Genomic DNA, 22,816 nt, shown 5'->3' on the forward strand with positions numbered 1-22,816 from the left:
GTTTTCTCCCTCATGTATGACATTTTCTCCCAGAAATACCAGTTTTCTCACTTTTTCTTCCAGAAACACGATTCTATTCCCCTAAATATCTTTTTTTTTCACCTAAAAACGATGACATTTCCTCTCAGTACTCCGTGTTCTCTTAAAAATATGTGCTATGCTCTCCCAGAAATACTAGCATTCTCTCAAATATACCACGTTTTCGAAATACCAGTTTTCTTGATAATAACTTACATTTTCTCCAAAAAATGCAGACTTAAACTGTTCAACAGGACATTTTCCGCCAAAAATAGGATATGTTCTCCCCAAAGGAACAGTTTTCTCTCATGCACATTCCATTTCCTCCCAGAAATACCACATTTCAACCCTAAAGACTATATTTTCATCCAAAATATTTTGGATATTTTCTCCCAGAAACACCAGCGTTATCCCAACTCGATGACATCTTGGACCAGAAATACCACTTTTCTCTCCCTAATATTACAGTTTCCTCCAAAAAGAGATCTTCTTCCAGACTTATCGGCATTCTCTCAAACAGATGACATTTTCCCCCAGAAAGAAGACGTTTCCTCTCTGAAATACCAGCTTTCAAAGGAATACCTCCAATTTCATCCCTAGTAGACTACTTTGCACACCTTCATATGACACTTACTCCCAACAATACGGCATTTATCACAGAAATGCCACTTGAGTCCCAAATGTGGGACATTTCCTGCCAGAAATACCACTTGGCTCTTCAATAGAGGATGTTTTCTCCCAGAAATACCAGCTTTCTCCCAAATAGATGACGACCCCTCCCCCACTCCCCCAAAATATGATACTGTCTCCTGGGAATACCACTTTTCTTAGAAATACCTCAGGCCTTCTCCAAACAATATGACATTACAATCCTCAAGGTGACATCTTCTCCCCCAAAGATGACATTTTCTCCCAGAAATGCCAGTTCCCCCCCCCCCCCCCCCCCCCCCCCCCAGGTACGGCATTTTCTTCCAAAAATAAGACCTTCTCTCCCCGAAATAATGGCTTGCTCCAATAAAATGACATTATCTCCCAGAAATACCAGTTTTCGCCCAAACGTAGGACAGTTTTGACCACAAGTATCACATTTCAATCTGAAAGAGGACACTTTCTTCCAAACATATGGTATTTCCTCCCAGAAATCCCACCCTTCACCCAAATACATGGCATTTTCTCCCACAAGTACTACTTTTCCATCAAAAATAGTACACTTTCTCCCCAAACAAGGATATTTTCTCCCTGAAATACCAGTCTTCTCCCCAAAGAGATGACATTTTCTGCCAGGAATACAGGTTTTCTTAGGTATACTTCATGTTTCATCCACAAAATACTACGTGACAGTAGCAAATGTGACATTTTCCAACAAAAATATGATATTTCCTCCCAGAAATACCAGCTTTCTTGCAAATAAAAGATCTTTTCTTCCTAAAGAAGACAGTTTCTCCAGGAAACACAGTTCTCTCACAGACATAGGAACTTTCCCCCCCAAGATAAGACATTTTCTCCCAGAAATACAAGTTCTCTTAGAAACGCCTCCCATTTTCTACCAAAAATACGACTTCACACTCCTCAATATGACACTCATTCCCAGAAATAGGGCATTTTATCACAGAAATACCAGTTTCTCCCCCCAAAATACGACAACATTTTCTCTCAGAAACAACACATTTTCTCCCAGGAATACCAGTACCCTTAGAAATATCTCACATTTCATCTCAAGAGCACTACTTTACACTCCTCAATATCATGTTTACTCCCATCAAAATGACATTTGATCACAGATATTCCAGTTGTCTAACAAAGATGGGACATATTCCCCCGGAAATACCAGCTTATTTTTAAAAATGCGTCATTTTCTCCCCAAAATCCCAGCTTTCTCACAAATAGATGTCATTTTCCAACAAAGCATGCTGTCTTCTCCCAGAAATTGCAGTTTTCTAAGAAATACCTTCCATTCTCTCTCAAAAGTACTACTTTACACTCCTGAAGAGGACATTTTTTCCCATATAGACCCTATTTTCTCCCCAAAGAACCGGTTTGCACTCCAAAAAGAAGACAGTTGCTCTCAAATAGAAGACATTCCTTTCCAGAATTTCCCCCTTTTCTCCAACAAGTAGGTCATTTTCTCACAGAAATACCACATTTCAGTTGCAAAGCTGACTTATTCTTCCAAAAATAGGATATTTTCTCCAAGAAATACCCGTTTTCTTACAACTACCACAGGTTTTCTCCCAAAAATATCAGATGACAAGACCAAATTTTGCACTTGCAACCAAGAATAGGACATTTTCTCACAGAAATACTACTCTTCTCCCACATATAGGAGATTGTCTCCGAACTGGATGGCGTTTTTGGTAAGAAATAACACTTTTCTTCCCTGAATAGGACATTCTCTCCCAGAAAAATAGAGTACTCTTAGAAATACCTCCCATTTCCTCCCAAACAGACTGCATTACACTCCTCATCATGACACTCACTCCCAGACTTTTGGCATTTTATCACAGAAATACCATTTGTACCCTCAATATATGGCATTTTCCCTCATGAAACACCAGTTTTCTCACAAATGCGTGGCACTTTCTTTCATCGGTGTCTTGCACAGTGCCTGGTTCCCCCCACAATTTCTTGCCCAGAGCTGTCCATGACATCTCTGTCTTGGCACTGATGGAGTCACACTGTGGTTCTGAGCTCTTCACGATTTTCTCAAATCTTGTTTTGGATGATCACATGCAGCACAGGAGGCTCCATGCCCTCCATGCCCTCCATGCCCTTAATGCCTGCCCTGCCCCATTCTACTGGGGCTGCACATTCACCCTAGCCTTCCTTTTACTGCATATGTATTTCTACATGCCCCTCCTGTCTTTGATATTCTGCCTGGGCAGATTCTGCTGCGTTTGTGCTGTTGTGTTTCTAAATGCACCTCAGCAGGTACACATGGCAGGACAATATCCAATAGCTGCAATTATACATTAGGTGTCAGAGCATGAGCTTGTTTCAAGCCAGGTAAAGAAAAAGCAAGCACTATTGGCTTGGTGATTAGACAATTGCTGTCAACAGCTAAAGGAGCTCAAATAAGTCTCCAGGCAGGCCTAAGCAAGCTCAGAGCCATGTGTTGCTGGCATATTAGAAAGCTGTAGCCTGTGACAAGAAACTGCAACACCTTGGTTACTGGCTTGTATAGCCACCATGAGTCCCACTCTTGTGGAATTCACTACAAAAGACAAAGATGAGATTTGGCTGAATTTCCTGGGATGAAACCAACCAATAGGATAGCACAGGTTGTTCTTTCATTGCAGTAGAGACGAGATGAAATGGTGTGGTCACTGCCATCACCCCTGTTCGAGACCATGCAGAAGGCAGGCATCTTGTAAGCTATGTGGCACTAATGACACACTTGTAAGCTATGTGGCACTAATGAGAGGCATAATGGCAATTTGTAGTCCAGTGTCTTTTTTAATTTGGACAAAAATTCATAACTGATGAGCATTATGTTTTATCAAAATAATTCTGGAATACCAAAATTTTGTATTTATTCATACGTTGTACAAGAGCTGCACTGAAATTAATGCCTCCTGTTCTATTATGTTTGCTCATGGTTTCAGAAGTGGGTGTTTCTGGTTCGGCGGTAGAAGTGGAACCTTTCTGTTCCTATTTCATTACACTTTGTGGCCATCTTGACGGCAGCAGAGGTGCAAGTCTGACAAAGTGGTGCGTGACGTGGAAGTATCTATGAAGCAAAGGTTTGGATTTGAATTCCACAGCATGGAAAAAAATGGCATCCATTACTATTCATCAACACTTGCTGAATGTTTATGGAGACCAAACAGTGGATGTGAGCACATAGAGTGCATTTCAACAGTGGCAACAGCAATGTGAAAAGCAAGCCACCTTCTGGATGGCCATGCACAGCTGTCACACCGTGAAATAAAGAGTGTCTCAAGCAGCTCGTCTGCATAAGTTGGCTGATGACAGTGATTATGTTAAAAAAAAAAAAAAAGGCTTTGTAGCTGAGAATTTTCCCTATCAAACTGTTATTGTGCCCTTTGTATCAGTTTTCGTTTCCATGGAAATAAATAAATAGGAACCATTACTTTTAGATGATCCATGTGTCTGATTCCAGGTTTCTAGTTTAATCACAGTGCAATTTTATGCCGTATTGATTTCTTTGCTAGCAGTTTATGATGATGCTTTTCACAGAGTTCATAGAGGGGCCTGAATAATTCACAGTCAAGTATATAAAGACACAAAGATAGTACATATTAGAGAGTTCAAAGACCATTCAAGAGGGACTAAGGAGGTGATTGTCTGCCTGGTGAGGCCACAGCATGAGCTCTGTGTTCAGTTTTGGGCCACTTACTACAAGAAAGACCTTCAGGCCATGGAATGTGTCCGGAGAGGGGCAATGAAGGTGGAGAATGGTCTGGAATCCAAGTCTTTTGGGGAGTGGCTGAGGGAGCTAGGATTGCTTAGTCTGGAGAAGATAAGGCTCCAAGGGAGACCTTATCACTCTCTGCAACTCCCTGAAACATGTTTGAGGTGTGGTGAAGGTCAGCTTCTTCTCCCAGGGAAGAGTGATACAACAGTGATAGGAAAGGAGGTGATGGCTCTTAGCTGTTTCTAGTATAAATATCTTCAGGCTGACTCTGATTTCATTTGTTTTCTTTTTTTTTGTACATCATCTGCTCATGTGGCCTGCATTTTATTTAATCTTGCCACCTATCCGTGTGATGTAGAGTGTGGTCTCTCTTTTTCTACCACCGATAGGTACACCCCTCTGCCATTTATCTTGGATGAGAAGCAAACTCATACCTACCAGTTTCGATAATTTTACCTAGTCCTTGGCTGTCTTTTATGCTCACAGTGGCTTATTCCTTTGAAAACCTCAAAACCATTGCCTTCACCAAATCTGTTTCAGAAACTAGCAATCTGATTTTGGTTCCATAAACCTTGGATAAGACTCCTAGAGCATTTGGCAGTGGAACATACATCATGATTGTGTTTCTGTTTCAACGTGGTTTATCTGTAGTTATGAGTGTTTACGCTTGCACCTGAAGTGCATAGAAAAAAAAAGCACATGTTGGGAAAGGTAAAGGTAAGCAAGAGTAGGGAACTTGTTTTCCTTTATATCCTCCAGATCACACTCATTTCTCAGCTATATTGTCCCTATAATCTTGAGATCGCTACTCTTCATGGCTTTGGGGAGTTTTTAAAAAATAGTTTTGAATCATCACTTCATAATGAAAACAGAGATTTAAAAAAACTCCTTTAATAGTGTTACTGAAACTTCAGTCAGAAGGGGTATCCTCAGGCTAAATTGAAGATTCTGAAGTGGAAGATGAGTACCTGATGAGTATGTTTCACTTCACCGTATCATGTCATGCTCCGCCATGCCAAGCAGCAGCAGATGAAATATGAAGCCTTTTGTCTGGCTTTGTCCTCTGAAACCAGAGTTACTGTCCACTTACTGCTCAGTAGACTCTGAACTATTGTTGTTAGGAAGAAAGGAGTATGTTGAAAGAATTGTTCTGAAAAGTTTTCAAATTAAGCCTAAGAATTGTCTTCAAATTTCTGGATGTTGCCAAGGAGAGGAAAATGTTTTCTTTCCTAGCTCTCTCCCCTTTTCCATTTTGCTTTTTAAACCTGAAATACATTTGTTTACCTTCCATTCCAATTTCACTAAAATTCAGTCTACTAAATACAACTTGTGCAATATCCTGAGTGTGAAAAGAAATCAAGCGATGTGAAATATATGCCTTCAGAACCTTCTTTTCTTTGACAGACTATACCTTTCTTTCCCAAGTGAATTTGAAAGCTATTGTATATCAGGTACACAAAACTGCTCACTGCTTGGATTTCTTTAATAGAAAAAGGAATCTTTAAAAGACACCCATCATCCATGGTAAGGACAGTAGAGGTTAGAAAAGAATGAAAAGCAAGTTACAGCAAAATTAATCTAAAAAAATGAAACAAATGGGAAAGATAATAGCCATGGAAGTGAACGGGGGCACGCGAAGAAATAATCAATCCATTCTCCCTGAGAAAAGCTGACGGTGGGATGTGATCTTCTAGAATGAAAAGATGTGCTCAGTTTTTTTAATGAAAGATAAAGAAGAATATGCAGCAATAATAATAATAATAATAATTAGACATCTCAGAAACATAGCCTACAAGCAAAGTCTGGAAGTTACAGGCACGGGAATGCTAAAAAAGGGTTGTATGTGAGCAGTCATCAAATTAGACAAAGTAGGATGTAAAAAGCAAGAAAAAATATCTTACCGTGAGCTAAACTTAGAATATCCGTAGTGCCTGACAATGCTAAAAGGTTAAAAAAAGCTGAAACGGAGCACTCAGTGTTTCTTAGTGGTTGCTGAGTTTATCTTTTTACATATCTATTCATTTCACATAATAACCAGCACAACTGGAGTGGTATTAAACCAGGAAATTGAAGCAAAACTGTCTGATCTCAGGTTTTAGCATACTGTGTACTCTATTTAGAAAAGTCTGATGAGCAGATTAACATCTGTTTAATACATGTAAAATGCAGTTTTACTCAACACATAGTAAAAGAAAAGCTCAACATTCCTACCTATGATGAAGATAGGAGATTATGGAATTGCTAGGTATGAACAGTATTCGTATGGTGAAATTTCTCTAGTATAGACTTAGGTTTTACTTCTGCGTCCCATTACTCTGCTTACCATAAAGAAACACTGTTCAGATAAGTAGCAGCCATCATATTCTGACTACTTTAGAATATTCAGAATTTTTAAATCACCAGACAGTAACTCACTTTATCTTTGACAGGATACACTGGCAGTAGGCTCACAGAAGTATGAGACTCGGTGAGCATATTGATTTGAAGACATTTGTTTATTCTGAAAACCACATTGGCTTTTGCTGAGAAAGTGCAAACTAAGGATCAAATGCTTTCTACAAAGAAATGAGGATCGGGAAAATTTATAAGAGGACTTAGGAAGTCATACACTTTCTTTTACCATCAGTATCGAAGAAGGAACTGCATTAACAGTAAATACCAGTGTTGTTTTTTTTTCTCTCATTCGTTAGTGTTCTTAGTGACTTTCTCCTCTACATAATTTGCAGTCTTAATTAAAACAAAACAAAACAAAAAGAAAACCCTCTAGTTTACAGAATAAAAGAAGATCTGTTCACTTAGCACACTAAAACCAAGAATTTCAAGACTTCCATTATTGCAGGCGGAAGCTTGTTATGAATGTGTTTTTGTTTCTTGGAGTTCCTTCACTGAAATAGAATTCAAAACCCATGCTGCGACACTGCAATATTGTTCACTGCAAGAAACTAGTTTGCTCTGCCTCAGAGGCAGTGCGTTTCTCTGTTGAATTACAACGCTTGTTCATGTCCTTGAAATGTTTCCGAAAGAGATGGATTTCAATGCAGCTCCAGTAAATCTGGCTAGAACGATTTAATTCTCTCCCTTATGCAGCAAGACAACATTTCCATTAGAACTTTCATAGGCTCATTTGACTAGCAGGTAATGATGGACATAGTATCAAATCACAAGCAAGTCCAAGGTTCCGCAGTGAACGTGTCCTGTTCCTGGTAAAGGTGTGGGCGTTCCTGGACACAAAGGTATCTATCTTCATGCCTTCCCCATGTGCCCAGTCCCCCAGCAGATGCTGTTTGCCTTTTGGCCCCCCTGATTTGCTGCACTGCTGCGCCCTGATCCTAGCAGAGGGGTAAGTGACACCTTTGTCCCTTCCGGAAAGCGCTCTCCACTTTCCTCTCGTTGGTCATCGGCAGCACCGTACCTCTCTCGCCAGGCTCTCATTGGTCATCAGCAGCGCCTTCCCACCCTTGCCAGCCTGTGATTGGTCATCAGCAGTGCCCTCCTGCCCTCATGTGCCTCTCATTGGTCATCGACAGCACCGTCCCGCCCCCTTGTGCCTATTATCGGTCATCGGCAGCACCGTCCCGCCCCATCAGCCTCTCATTGGTCATCAGAAGCGCCATCCCGCCCCTGCCAGCCTCTCATTGGTCATCAGCAGCGCTGTCCCGCCCATCCAGCGTCTCACTGGTCATCGGCAGCGCGGTCCCGCCTCCATGTGCCTCTCATTGGTCATCGGCAGCGCTGTCCCGCCCTTGCCAGTCTTTCATTGGTCATCGACAGCTCCGTCCCACCTTCGCCAGCATCTCATTGGTCAGCAGCAGCCTCTTCCCCGCCTTTTACCCGCCTTCAACCCGCCTTTTCCCTTCACCTTCCCCCGGCCCCTTTTCCCCTTTCCTTTTCCTTCTTCTCATGTCCTGTTTTTTCCTTCCAGGTCCCCTTTTTACTGTCCCTTTCCCCCTTTTATCTCTCCTTTTTTTGCCCCTTTTTCCCCCGCTTCTCCTCTCTCCTTTTCTCCTCCTCATCTCCTTTTCTTTTTCCTCCCTTTCTCATTCTTCTTTTCCCCTTTCACCTCTTGTCTTCCTTTCCCTTTTGCCCCCTTTACTCTCCTCTTCTTTGCCCCCTTCTTCTTCTTTTTGCCCCCATCCCCACTTCCCCTTTCACCCCCTTTGCCCCTTTTCCTCCCCATCTCCCTTTTCGCCCCGTCCCCCTTTTTTGTTTTCCTTTTCCTCTTTTTCTCCCCCTTCCTTTCCCCCCTTCCACGCCATTCCTTGTTCCTTCCCCATCGTCCCCTTTTCTTCCGAAGCCGATTCCGTTTGCAGTGCAATGGCGGCTCCTGTGAGCAGCAGCGCTACATCTTGGCTCCCATATTGCCCGCTGCTGAGCTCTTCCTGCCCTGGCTCCTCATTGGCTGAGCGCTGCAGGTTCCCCTTTTTGGCAACGCTTCACCACTCGCACAAACAGCCAGCAGACGCACATCTTTGCCGCCCAAACACACGCAGGCCTTCATTGCTTCATTGCTTTCTCACCACTGCTCTCATCACGAACGTGCGGTCGGAACTTGCGGCCCTCAGGTTTTCAGCATCAACACAGACACAGCGTCTGAATTGCTTCATTCCCCCCTGCCATTCTTGCCCTTCCCGCTGCTCGTCGTTCTGCTCTTCCGGCTGTTTGTCCACAGCGCTGAGTTCGGCAGGAGGACAGAGGGGAGTAGCTGGGAGCCTCACAGATTCCTCACGTTCCCACGCAGCGGGACAGCGCTGCTGAGTGCGACGGCCCTGATTCCTGCCTCGTCCCCCTTTTTCCTCCCTTGTCCCCCTTTTCCTTTTTTTCCTCCCTCATCCTCCTTTTCCCTTTTTCCTCCCTCGTTCGTCCCCCTTTTCCCTTTTTCCTCCCTCGTCCCCCTTTTCCTTTTTTTGCCCCTCGTTCCTCTTTTCCTTTTGTCCTTCTCATGCACTTCCTGCTATCCTGCCTTTTCCCCGCTTTCCCTCATCTCTTCTTGCACTCTTTGCCCCCTTTTTCTCCCCCCATCCTTATTTCTCTTCACATTCCCCTATTCTTTTTTCCCCTTTCCTCTTCTTCATCCCCAGCTCCGCTTCTCCCCCACCTCATGTCCCCTTTCTTCTGTCCCTGTACCCCATTTTTCCCTTTTTTTCCCCACCCCTTTTTTCTCTCTTTTTTCTCTGTTGTTCCCTGTTCCCTTTTTGCTCTTTGCTCTCTCTCTCCTTTCTTCCCCCTCATCCTGTTACAGAAGAGAGTGAAGGAATGATGGACAAGGTGGTGCAGGATGACAGCAGCAGGGTGGAAGCACAGGTGGGTGCGATGAAGCCGGGGGTGGGACTGGGTGGAGCCAGAGCCCAGCCTGAGCTCATGGAAGGGCTGGGAATCGCAGGGCTCAGATGTGTGCCTGGGCTTCTGGTGTCAGTGAGGTTGGGTGAGCAGTGAGGTTTGGGAGGGACCGACTTGTTGGCCTTGAGATTGATGCCCAGCTCCTTGCTCGTCGCATTCTGCTCGGCTCGAGGTTCCGGACACAGCTTGCTCTTCTAAGCAGTGTGAGGACTGCGAGAAAGACTTTGTTGGATGCAGCAGGAAAGCACAGCCGCTGCTGGATGCCAGGGTCTGCTCCTGAGGCTCTGCGCCAAGGTACGTGGATCCCTGCCGTCTCCTGTTTCACACGCTCGCTGAGGTCCTCGGGCTTGGTGTCGCTTGTCCCTTGTGCTCACGTTGCTTTCACCGGGTGTTCTTCCTCTCCCCTTGCTCAGTTCTGCCCAGTGCTGATGGGATGTCAGTGCCACCTGCTGCTCTCAATAAAAGGTAGGTTTCATTTCTTTTGGTTTCCATAGCATTTGCTACACTCATTCAGTCTCTCTGCTTTTTTTTTCTTTTTGCTCTCAACAAATGGCAGGTTGAATTCATTTTGGTTTCTGTAGTATTTGCTACACTTGTGTTCTGTTTCTCTTCTCTTTTTTCCATGTTGCCTGGCGGTGCCTCGCTGGAGTTCCCATGACCCCCAGGCACACTTGTGACCAAGTGAGGTGCCAAAACAAGAGGTATCTCTTTTTTTTTTTTTTTTTTTCAAAATAAGAAGTTCCTCCTGTTGGTCATCGGCAGCACCGTCCCTCTCTCGCCACACTCTGATTGGTCATCGGCAGCGCCATCCCACCCTCGCCAGCCTGTGAGTGGTCACTAGCAGCGCCGTCAAGCCGTCTCCAGCCTGTGATTGGTCATTGGCAGCACCGTCCAGCCCTCGCCAGCCTGCGATTGGTCACCGACAGTGCCGTCCCGCCCCCTTATGCCTACTATCGGTCATTGGCTGCGCCAATTATCCTGCATTCTACAATATTCCAATTGCGTGTAGATCATTTTCTCAGTCATTCGTTGTATACAACCTCGCAAACATCGAAAGATACATGGCAAACACAACATTAATCCCAAAAATATAAACAATCCTATTACTAACGCTTTAAGCAACTGCTTAAGCCATGGCCCAATCCCACCAAACAAATTCTCCAACCAATTTCCGAAGGGATCTTCCTGTATTCCGATCTTTTTTGTATGTTCCTTTAACAGTTGTCAGTAGAAAAATTCAAAGGTACCCCTATAATGCACGTGCGGAATGGTGAAGTGGCCAATTGCATGCTTAGGCAGAAATCCGTCCTCCCTGTTTGGCGAGCCCAAGTAACCCACAAATTCCCAGGCTGCTGGATCAAGTGAGTACCTCCCACCGGCAACCAACACAGACAAAAGAGGCACAACGACATTAGCACAGTAATTCTCATTGGCAGCAAGGGTCCCTTTTCCTGGTCCTTTTCCTTTTCTTCCCCAACCCGAGCAGCTGCCATCACCGCTGTCCTAACCGCCGAGCTAACCGAAGCAGCCATCCCTTGCATGGCCGTCACTAAACCCTCATTGGTTAGAGGTGCAACCTTCTGGTGATCTAATACATACTTAATGAGTTCTCCTGGGGTATTCAAGGTCCCTGGTGCTGCCCTGATAATTTGCTGAACATCCAGCACCGATTTTTGTTTAAGGCAATCTATGACGACCAGAGGTTGAACCTCCTTGGGGAGGTCGGATCCTTCCACCACGCGAATCAAACGATTCGCAAAGTCGGAAAATGACTCAGAGGGCCCCTGTTTGATATCTGTCCATGGAAACACAGGCTCTGCGACCATAGCCACCGTTCGCAAGGCCTAAAGAGCTGCGGTTGTAAGGGCTGCCAACTCCCCTGCTCTAAGTGCTGTTGCTTGGCCCTCTGGGGACCCTACCATACCCTCCGCTAGGCCCTGGAGACACACAAGATTAGTCCTGTCATTCCGGCCCTGGCCATTCGCTGGATGGCGGTGGTCACGAGTGGCAGTGGCCACCACAACCTGAAGCAGCCTATTCCACTCATCATACCACAGGGTGTATTGTACAGGTTCAAGGATGACACGCATAAGATTGACCACATCATATGGCAGGAGGCTAGAAGCCATAAGAGCTTCTACTGCCGACATGGTCACAGGAGAGCGCAGACCTTTACTTTTAACCAAATCCGCAAGGCGAGTAATTGCCTTGGAGTCCAGAGGGGTCCAAGCTGGACCCTCTGTTTTTACTACTACAGGGAGGGCAAATGCCGTAGCTGTCGGATCTGCCGTTCGTAAATCCTCCCTCGCCCTAGCCCAGTCAGTGAGTGTAGGTGGGGCCCATGAGGCAGTCACTGCAGGATCCCGCCCTCCCTGGGTGAATCCCGAGGCTGCTCGCACCGGGATGCCACACCCACATCCTTCACAAGATGGAGTGGAACATTCCAGCCCCTTTTGGGAGCTGCTGCGGCAACAAACAGAGTCAGGCAGCGAGGAAGCACCGCCCCCACTCTCACATTTCACCAGCCGCGCTGTACCCTCTCCGGCCAGCTTGCCCTCCCCCACTGCCCTCTTAACAGGTGTAGAACAAGCTATGTTACATTCCTCCGCACCTCCCCCTCCCCCCTCATCCCTGAAGGGTTTCAATGAAGGATATAAACCCTGAGCTGGATAAGGAGGCGGGGATGGAGCCTCTCCGTCCCTGCGGTCCGACGATCCCTGCCGGACTTCCTCCCTTCTTGGTGTCGAAGCTGATGCCTCGGGCGGGGCTGCGGTGACCGGCCCCGACTTGCCCTCCAGCAAACCTGCAGCAGAGACAAGATCTCCCCCCGTCCCCAGCCCTAACAGCTCCCTAGCTCGATCACTCGCCATTTTCTCCTCCCTCGCCATCTTAAACGCCCCCAAAATCAATCCCCACACCTTGAACTCTGCCGCCTTTTGGGTAGTCATTGCCCTCTTAGAGAGCGCGGCAGTGAACCCATCCCAATTAGCGGGATCGTATAAGTCAGAGGGAGACGCCAATAAGCCCTCCACCTCCAGCAGCGAAAGAACCGCTGCAACCTCCTTCTTAGAAGGAACACTTCTTGCACAATAGGTCTTACATGTGCGAAGAATCACCTTGATAACGGCTTCCATCGCCCCAGGCTAAGCACGCCTCTAGCCTTCACCGGGCGCTTCCCCGAGCTTCTCGGGGGATCCTGGCTCTTTTTCCTGAGCCTCCCGCCTGACAAGGAGTAATGCGCACTCCTCCCCGTCCCCGGGCTTCCACTACTCTGCGGGTTTTATAACGTACCCGCTCCACAATGGGATCCTGCACCGCTGGCAGAACAGCTGACTCACCCCCAGAAATCACGTCAGGGTCACCATTTGTTGTAACCTTCACCTGTTCGTTTTTTCTGGGAGACTGCAGCTTGGCCAATTACCGAGGTGACACCAATATGGTGAACAGCAAAATGGCGCTTTAATGGAACGAACACATGCTTATATATGGAGGGGGAGGTCCTAACGCGTTACAACCCGAAGATGGCGCAAGCGCCTAATACAACAGGTGTGGGCGTTCCTGGATGTGCCCAGTCCCCCGGATCCCCGACGTCTCCTGTTTTACATGCTCGCTGAGGTCTTCGGGGCTTGGTGTCGGTTGTCCCTCGTGCTCATGTTGCTTTCACCGGGAGTACTTCCTCTCCCTATGCTCAGCTCTGCCCAGTGCTGATTGGATGTCAGTGCCACCTGCTGCTCTCAATAAAAGATAGGTTTGATTTCTTTTGGTTTCCATAGCATTTGCTACACTTTCATTCTGTCTCTCTTCTTTTTTTTTCTTTTTGCTCTCAATAAATGGCAGGTTCAATTCATTTTGGCTCCTGTAGTATTTGCTACACTTCTGTTCTGTGTTCTGTTTCTCTTCTCTTTTTTCCATGTTGCCTGGCGGTGCCTCGCTGGAGTTCCCATGAGCCTCGGGCCCACTTGTGACCAAGTGAGGTGCCAAAAACAGAGGTATCTCCTAAACAGGCTTCTGCTGAGTGCTGTCCTCGTCTTGGGGCTTGTGCAATGCCCACCTTTCTTTTCTAACCCGCTTTGTTGAGGACGGCGTGTGAGGCTTTCTTCTTTCTTTGTAGGATTTGTGACTCCACCACCAGAAGTAGCAGGCATTTTGGGACGTCCAAGGTTCCGCAGTGAGCGTGTCCTGTTCCTGGTAAAGGTGTGGGTGTTCCTGGACACAAAGGTATCTATCTTCATGCCTTGCCCATGTACCGAGTCCCCCACCAGATGCTGTTTGCCTTTTGGCCCCCCTGATTTGCTGCACTGCTGCGCCCTGATCCTTGCAGAGGGGTAAGTGACATCTTTGTCCCTTCCGGAATGCGCTCTCCACTTTCCTCTCGTTGGTCATCGGCAGCACCGTCCCTCTCTCGCCAGTCTCTCATTGGTCATCGACAGTGCCATCCCGCCCCCTTGTGCCTATTATCTGTCATCGGCAGCGCAGTCCTGCCTTCATATGCCTCTGTTTGTCATCGGCAGCGCTGTCCCACCCTCACCAGTCTTTCATTGGCCATGGGCAGCTCCGTCCCACCTCCGCCAGCATCTCATTGTTCAGCAGCAGCCTGTTCCCTTCGCCTTTTCCCTTCGCCTTTTCGCCTTTCCTTTTCCTTTTTCTTATGTCCTGTTCTTTCCTTCCTGGTCCCTCTTTTTATGTCCCTTCCCCACTTTTATCTCCCCATTTTTGCCCCTTTTTCTACCTGTTCTCCGCTCTACTTTTCACCTCCTCATATCCGTTTCTTTACCCCCCTTTCTCATTCTTCTATTCCCCTTTCCCTTCGTCTTCCTTTTTCTTTTGCCACCATTACTTTCCTCTTCTTCGCCCTCTTCTTCTTCTTTTTGCCCCCATCCCCACTTCCCCTTTCACCCTGCATTTTATAAAGAGCAGCAGGGGGCACTGACATCCCATCAGTACTGGGCAGAACTGAGCATGGGGAGAGGAAGAACACCCGGTGAAAGCAACGTGAGCACAAGGGACAAGCGACACCAAGCCCCAAAGGACCTGAGAGAGCGTGTGAAACAGGAGATGTCAGGGATCCACGTACCTTGGCGCAGAGCCTCAGGAGCAGACCCTGGCATCCAGCAGCGGCTGTGCTTTCCTGCTGCATCCAACAAAGTCTTTCTCGCAGTCCTCACACTGCTTAGAAGAGCAAGCTGTGTCCGGAACCTCGAGCCGAGCAGAATGCGACGAGCAAGGAGCTGGGCATCAATCTCAAGGCCAACAAGTCGGTCCCTCCCAAACCTCACTGCTCACCCAACCTCACTGACACCAGAAGTCCAGGCACACATCTGAGCCCTGCGATTCCCAGCCCTTCCATGAGCTCAGGCTGGGCTCTGGCTCCACCCAGTCCCACCCCCGGCTTCATCGCACCCACCTGTGCTTCCACCCTGCTGCTGTCATCCTGCACCACCTTGTCCATCATTCCTTCACTCTCTTCTGTAACAGGATGAGGGGGAAGAAAGGAGAGAGAGAGCAAAGAGCAAAAAGGGAACAGGGAACAACAGAGAAAAAAGAGAGAAAAAAGGGGTGGGGAAAAAAAGGGAAAAATGGGGTACAGGGACAGAAGAAAGGGGACATGAGGTGGGGGAGAAGCGGAGCTGGGGATGAAGAAGAGGAAAGGGGAAAAAAGAATAGGGGAATGTGAAGAGAAAAAGGGGGCAAAGAATGCAAGAAGAGATGAGGGAAGGCGGGGAAAAGGCGGGATAGCAGGAAGTGCATGAGAAGGACAAAAGGAAAAGGGGGACGAGGGAGGAAAAAAGGAAAAGGGGGACGAGGGGGAAAAAAAGGAAAAGGGGGACAAGGGAGGAAAAAGGGGGACGAGGGAGGAATCAGGGCCGTCGCACTCAGCAGCGCTGTCCTGCTGCGTGGGAACGTGAGGAGGCTGTGAGGCTCCCAGCTGCTCCCCTCTGTCCTCCTGCCAAGCTCAGCGCTGCGGAAAATCGGACGGATGAGCAGAATGACGAGCAGCGGGAAGGGCAAGAATGGCAGGGGGGAATGAAGCAATTCAGAGGCTGTGTCTGTGTTGATGCTGAAAACCTGAGGGCCACAAGTTCCGACCACACGTTCGTGATGATAGCAGTGGTGAGAAAGCAATGAAGGCCTGCGTGTGTTTGGGCAGCAAAGATGTGCGTCTGCTGGCTGTTTGTGCGAGTGGTGAAGCGTTGCCAAAAAGGGGAACCTGCAGCGCTCAGCCAATGAGGAGCCAGGGCAGGAAGAGCTCAGCAGCGGGCAATATGGGAGCCAAGATGCAGCGCTGCTGCTTGGGGCTCTGCTGCTCGCAGGAGCTGCTATCGCACTGCGATGGAATCGGCTTCGAAAGAAAAGGGTACAATAGGGAAGGAAAAAGGAATGGGGTGGAGGGGGGGAAAGGAAAGGGGAGAAAGAGGAAAAGGAAAACAAAAAAGGGGGACGGGGCGAAAAGGGAGATGGGGAGGAAAAGGGGCAAAGGGGGTGAAAGGGGAAGTGGGGATGGGGGCAAAAAGAAGAAGAAGGGGGCAAAGAAGAGGAGAGTAAAGGGGGCAAAAGGGAAAGGAAGACAAGAGGTGAAAGGGGAAAAGAAGAATGAGAAAGGGAGGAAAAAGAAAAGGAGATGAGGAGGAGAAAAGGAGAGAGGAGAAGCGGGGGAAAAAGGGGCAAAAAAAGGAGAGATAAAAGGGGGAAAGGGACAGTAAAAAGGGGACCTGGAAGGAAAAAACAGGACATGAGAAGAAGGAAAAGGAAAAAGGAAAAGAAGCAGGGGGAAAGTGAAGAGAAAGGCGGGGAAGAGGCGACGAGCCTGGCGTCGAGCCTGGCGTCGAGCACTGTGCTTAATATTAAACGAATCGTATTCCAATCCGCTCCGTTTCTACGTGCACAGAAGAGCCCGCTACTTGCAGAAACGCAGCCGGTGGCAGTCCCCCTTTCCCGGCGACCGAGAAAAAACGAGACCGCTGCTGGAGGCTGCTAGCGGCATCCGGGGAGAAGCGCGTATGTTCGGACATGAGTGCAAACGCTCCGGAGCGGTTCTCGCTATTGCCGCTTTCGAACGGGGGTGCGTAGTAGTGCCATTCCGCTGCCAAGAAGGTGCCCATTCTGCCAGCCGCGATCCTGTCGACCATGATTTTCATGTCCGCACTTCAGGAAGGATCCCTCGAGTCTTTTTTCGAATGCGCTCCCAAACAGCACAGCATCTGTCGCTGCTCGAATTTCCCGGGTCCTCTTCTGAGAGGCTTACACTTCCGACTCTTGTCGTCACATAATGCAGACGCTTAGCCACTAAGAAGACAACCACCACGAATTGTCTCTGCACCGATAGGCGTGGACGCAACCTGCATGCCTGGTGTCGAGCACTGTGCTTAATATTAAACGAAACGTATTCCAATCCGCTCCGTTTCTACGTGCACAGAAGAGCCCGCTACTTGCAGAAACGCAGCCGGCGGCAGTCTCCCTTTCCTGGCAACCGAGAAAAAAGGAGACAGCTGCTGCAGGCTGCAATCGGCATTCGGGGAGAAGCGCGATTGCTCGGACGCGAGTGCAAACGCTCCGCAGCGGTTCTCGCTATTGCCGCCATCGAACCGGGAGAGAGAGGTAGTGCCATTTCTGTTGCAGGAACACGCCAATTCCGCCTGCCGCGTTCCTCTCGATGGGGTTTTTCATATGTCCGCACTTCAGGAAGGATTCCTCGAGTCTTCTTTCGAATGCGCTCCAAAACAGCACAGCATCTGTCGCTGCTCGAATTTCCCGGGTCCTCTTCTGAGAGGCTTATACTTTCAACTCTTGTCGTCACATAATGCAGACGCTTAGCCACGGAGAAGACAACTACCACGAATTATCGCTGGACAGACAGGCATGGGCGCAAACTTCATGCCAGGCCTCGAACATTCTGCTTATTTTTAAACGAAACGAATTTCCATCAGATCTTTTCCTACGTGCACAGGAGAGCCCGCTACTTGTAGAAACGCAGCCGGCGGCAGTCTCCCTTTCCCGGCGACCGAGAAAAAAGGATACCGCTGCTGCAGGCTGCAATCGGCATTCGGGGAGAAGCGCGATTGCTCGGACGCGAGTGCAAACGCTACGGAGCAGTTCTCGCTATTGCCGTTTCGAACCGGGAGAGAGAAGTAGTGCCATTCCGCTGCCAAGAATGTGCCCATTCTGCCAGCCGCGATCCTGTCGACCATGATTTTCATGTCCGCACTTCAGGAAGGATCCCTCGAGTCTTTTTTCGAATGCGCTCCCAAACAGCACAGCATCTGTCGCTGCTCGAATTTCCCGGGTCCTCTTCTGAGAGGCTTATACTTCCGACTCTTGTCGTCACATAATGCAGACGCTTAGCCACGGAGAAGACAACCACCACGAATTGTCTCTGCACCGATAGGCGTGGACGCAACCTGCATGCCTGGTGTCGAGCACTGTGCTTAATATTAAACGAAACGTATTCCAATCCGCTCCGTTTCTACGTGCACAGAAGTGCCCGCTACTTGCAGAAACGCAGCCGGCGGCAGTCTCCCTTTCCTGGCAACCGAGAAAAAAGGAGACCGCTGCTGGAGGCTGCAATCGGCATTCGGGGAGAAGCGCGATTGCTCGGACGCGAGTGCAAGCGCTCCGCAGCGGTTCTCGCTATTGCCGCCATCGAACCGGGAGAGAGAGGTAGTGCCATACCTATTGCAGGAACGTGCCAATTCCGCCTGCCGCGTTCCTCTCGATGGGGTTTTTCATATGTCCGCACTTCAGGAAGGATTCCTCGAGTCTTTTTTCGAATGCGCTCCAAAACAGCACAGCATCTGTCGCTGCTCGAATTTCCCGGGTCCTCTTCTGAGAGGCTTATACTTTCGACTCTTGTCGTCACATAATGCAGACGCTTAGCCACGGAGAAGACAACTACCACGAATTATCGCTGGACAGACAGGCATGGGCGCAAACTTCATGCCAGGCCTCGAACATTCTGCTTATTTTTAAACGAAACGAATTAACATCAGATCTTTTCCTACGTGCACAGAAGAGCCCGCTACTTGTAGAAACGCAGCCAGCGGCAGTCGCCCATTCCTGGCGACCGAGAAAAAAGGAGACCGCTGCTGCAGGCTGCAATCGGCATTCGGGGAGAAGCGCGATTGCTCGGACGCGAGTGCAAACGCTACGGAGCGGTTCTCGCTATTGCCGTTTCGAACCGGGAGAGAGAAGTAGTGCCATTCCGCTGCCAAGAATGTGCCCATTCTGCCAGCCGCGATCCTGTCGACCATGATTTTCATGTCCGCACTTCAGGAAGGATCCCTCGAGTCTTTTTTCGAATGCGCTCCCAAACAGCACAGCATCTGTCGCTGCTCGAATTTCCCGGGTCCTCTTCTGAGAGGCTTATACTTCCGACTCTTGTCGTCACATAATGCAGACGCTTAGCCACGGAGAAGACAACCACCACGAATTGTCTCTGCACCGATAGGCGTGGACGCAACCTGCATGCCTGGTGTCGAGCACTGTGCTTAATATTAAACGAAACGTATTCCAATCCGCTCCGTTTCTACGTGCACAGAAGAGCCCGCTACTTGCAGAAACGCAGCCGGCGGCAGTCACCTAATCCCGGCGACCGAGAAAAAAGGAGACCGCTGCTGCAGGCTGCAATCGGCATTCGGGGAGAAGCGCGATTGCTCGGACGCGAGTGCAAACGCTCCGCAGCGGTTCTCGCTATTGCCGCCATCGAACCGGGAGAGAGAGGTAGTGCCATTTCTGTTGCAGGAACACGCCAATTCCGCCTGCCGCGATCCTCTCGATGGGGTTTTTCATATGTCCGCACTTCAGGAAGGATTCCTCGAGTCTTCTTTCGAATGCGCTCCAAAACAGCACAGCATCTGTCGCTGCTCGAATTTCCCGGGTCCTCTTCTGAGAGGCTTATACTTTCAACTCTTGTCGTCACATAATGCAGACGCTTAGCCACGGAGAAGACAACTACCACGAATTATCGCTGGACAGACAGGCATGGGCGCAAACTTCATGCCAGGCCTCGAACATTCTGCTTATTTTTAAACGAAACGTATTCCAATCCGCTCCGTTTCTACGTGCACAGAAGAGCCCGCTACTTGCAGAAACGCAGCCGGCGGCAGTCTCCCTTTCCCGGCGACCGAGAAAAAAGGATACCGCTGCTGCAGGCTGCAATCGGCATTCGGGGAGAAGCGCGATTGCTCGGACGCGAGTGCAAACGCTACGGAGCAGTTCTCGCTATTGCCGCCATCGAACCGGGAGAGAGAGGTAGTGCCATTTCTGTTGCAGGAACACGCCAATTCCGCCTGCCGCGTTCCTCTCGATGGGGTTTTTCATATGTCCGCACTTCAGGAAGGATTCCTCGAGTCTTCTTTCGAATGCGCTCCAAAACAGCACAGCATCTGTCGCTGCTCGAATTTCCCGGGTCCTCTTCTGAGAGGCTTATACTTCCGACTCTTGTCATCACATAATGCAGACGCTTAGCCACGGAGAAGACAACTACCACGAATTATCGCTGGACAGACAGGCATGGGCGCAAACTTCATGCCAGGCCTCGAACATTCTGCTTATTTTTAAACGAAACGAATTAACATCAGATCTTTTCCTACGTGCACAGAAGAGCCCGCTACTTGCAGAAACGCAGCCAGCGGCAGTCGCCCATTCCTGGCGACCGAGAAAAAAGGAGACCGCTGCTGCAGGCTGCAATCGGCATTCGGGGAGAAGCGCGATTGCTCGGACGCGAGTGCAAACGCTACGGAGCGGTTCTCGCTATTGCCGTTTCGAACCGGGAGAGAGAAGTAGTGCCATTCCGCTGCCAAGAAGGTGCCCATTCTGCCAGCCGCGATCCTGTCGACCATGATTTTCATGTCCGCACTTCAGGAAGGATCCCTCGAGTCTTTTTTCGAATGCGCTCCCAAACAGCACAGCATCTGTCGCTGCTCGAATTTCCCGGGTCCTCTTCTGAGAGGCTTATACTTCCGACTCTTGTCGTCACATAATGCAGACGCTTAGCCACGGAGAAGACAACCACCACGAATTGTCTCTGCACCGATAGGCGTGGACGCAACCTGCATGCCTGGTGTCGAGCACTGTGCTTAATATTAAACGAAACGTATTCCAATCCGCTCCGTTTCTACGTGCACAGAAGAGCCCGCTACTTGTAGAAACGCAGCCAGCGGCAGTCACCTAATCCCGGCGACCGAGAAAAAAGGAGACCGCTGCTGCAGGCTGCAATCGGCATTCGGGGAGAAGCGCGATTGCTCGGACACGAGTGCAAACGCTACGGAGCGGTTCTCGCTATTGCCGTTTCGAACCGGGAGAGAGAAGTAGTGCCATTCCGCTGCCAAGAATGTGCCCATTCTGCCAGCCGCGATCCTGTCGACCATGATTTTCATGTCCGCACTTCAGGAAAGATCCCTGGAGTCTTTTTTCGAATGCGCTCCCAAACAGCACAGCATCTGTCGCTGCTCGAATTTCCCGGGTCCTCTTCTGAGAGGCTTATACTTTCGACTCTTGTCGTCACATAATGCAGACGCTTAGCCACGGAGAAGACAACTACCACGAATTATCGCTGGACAGACAGGCATGGGCGCAAACTTCATGCCAGGCCTCGAACATTCTGCTTATTTTTAAACGAAACGAATTAACATCAGATCTTTTCCTACGTGCACAGGAGAGCCCGCTACTTGTAGAAACGCAGCCGCGGCAGTCGCCCATTCCCGGCGACCGAGAAAAAAGGAGACCGCTGCTGCAGGCTGCAATCGGCATTCGGGGAGAAGCGCGATTGCTCGGACGCGAGTGCAAACGCTACGGAGCAGTTCTCGCTATTGCCGTTTCGAACCGGGAGAGAGAAGTAGTGCCATTCCGCTGCCAAGAAGGTGCCCATTCTGCCAGCCGCGATCCTGTCGACCATGATTTTCATGTCCGCACTTCAGGAAGGATCCCTCGAGTCTCTTTTCGAATGCGCTCCCAAACAGCACAGCATCTGTCGCTGCTCGAATTTCCCGGGTCCTCTTCTGAGAGGCTTATACTTCCGACTCTTGTCGTCACATAATGCAGACGCTTAGCCACGGAGAAGACAACCACCACGAATTGTCTCTGCACCGATAGGCGTGGACGCAACCTGCATGCCTGGTGTCGAGCACTGTGCTTAATATTAAACGAAACGTATTCCAATCCGCTCCGTTTCTACGTGCACAGAAGTGCCCGCTACTTGTAGAAAAGCAGCCGGCGGCAGTCACCTAATCCCGGCGACCGAGAAAAAAGGAGACCGCTGCTGCTGGCTGCAATCGGCATTCGGGGAGTAGCGCGATTGCTCGGACGCGAGTGCAAGCGCTCCGCAGCGGTTCTCGCTATTGCCGCTTTCGAACCGGGAGAGAGAAGTAGTGCCATTCCTGTTGCAGGAACGTGCCAATTCCGCCTGCCGCGTTCCTCTCGACGGGGTTTTTCATATGTCCGCACTTCAGGAAGGATCCCTCGAGTCTCTTTTCGAATGCGCTCCCAAACAGCACAGCATCTGTCGCTGCTCGAATTTCCCGGGTCCTCTTCTGAGAGGCTTATACTTCCGACTCTTGTCGTCACATAATGCAGACGCTTAGCCACGGAGAAGACACTACCACGAAAAGTGGCTGGACCGATAGGCGTGGACGAAACCTGCATGCCTGGCGTCGAAAACTGTGCTTAATATTAAACGAAACGTATTCCAATCCGCTCCGTTTCTACGTGCACAGAAGTGCCCGCTACTTGCAGAAACGTAGCCGGCGGCAGTCTTTCTTTCCCGGCGACCGAGAAAAAAGGAGACCGCTGCTGCTGGCTGCAATCGGCATTCGGGGAGAAGCGCGATTGCTCGGACGCGAGTGCAAACGCTACGGAGCGGTTCTCGCTATTGCCGTTTCGAACCGGGAGAGAGAAGGTAGTGCCATTCCGCTGCCAAGAAGGTGCCAATTCTGCCTGCCGCGATCCTGTCGACCGTGATTTTCATGTCCGCACTTCAGGAAGGATCCCTCGAGTCTTTTTTCGAATGCGCTCCCAAACAGCACAGCATCTGTCGCTGCTCGAATTTCCCGGGTCCTCTTCTGAGAGGCTTATACTTCCGACTCTTGTCGTCAC

The 22,816-nt window shown here is 49.1% G+C and overlaps 1 long non-coding RNA gene across 2 annotated transcripts; it reads left to right on the forward strand.

Annotated features, from left to right (window-relative positions):
- Nucleotides 1-9,250: 9,250 nt before the first annotated feature.
- Nucleotides 9,251-14,019, forward strand: LOC128076649 (uncharacterized). 2 transcript variants are annotated; one of them, XR_008204564.1, is made up of 3 exons: nucleotides 9,251-10,199; nucleotides 10,287-10,416; nucleotides 13,705-14,019. It is a non-coding gene; the product is annotated as an uncharacterized LOC128076649 (long non-coding RNA). The 2 variants fall into 2 exon arrangements; XR_008204565.1 differs by having other exon boundaries at nucleotides 10,287-10,431; nucleotides 13,720-14,017.
- Nucleotides 14,020-22,816: the final 8,797 nt, after the last annotated feature.

Source organism: Tympanuchus pallidicinctus, unplaced genomic scaffold (genome assembly GCF_026119805.1).
Source record: "Tympanuchus pallidicinctus isolate F22 unplaced genomic scaffold, pur_lepc_1.0 scaffold15, whole genome shotgun sequence".
NCBI classification, from domain to species: Eukaryota; Metazoa; Chordata; class Aves; order Galliformes; family Phasianidae; genus Tympanuchus; species Tympanuchus pallidicinctus.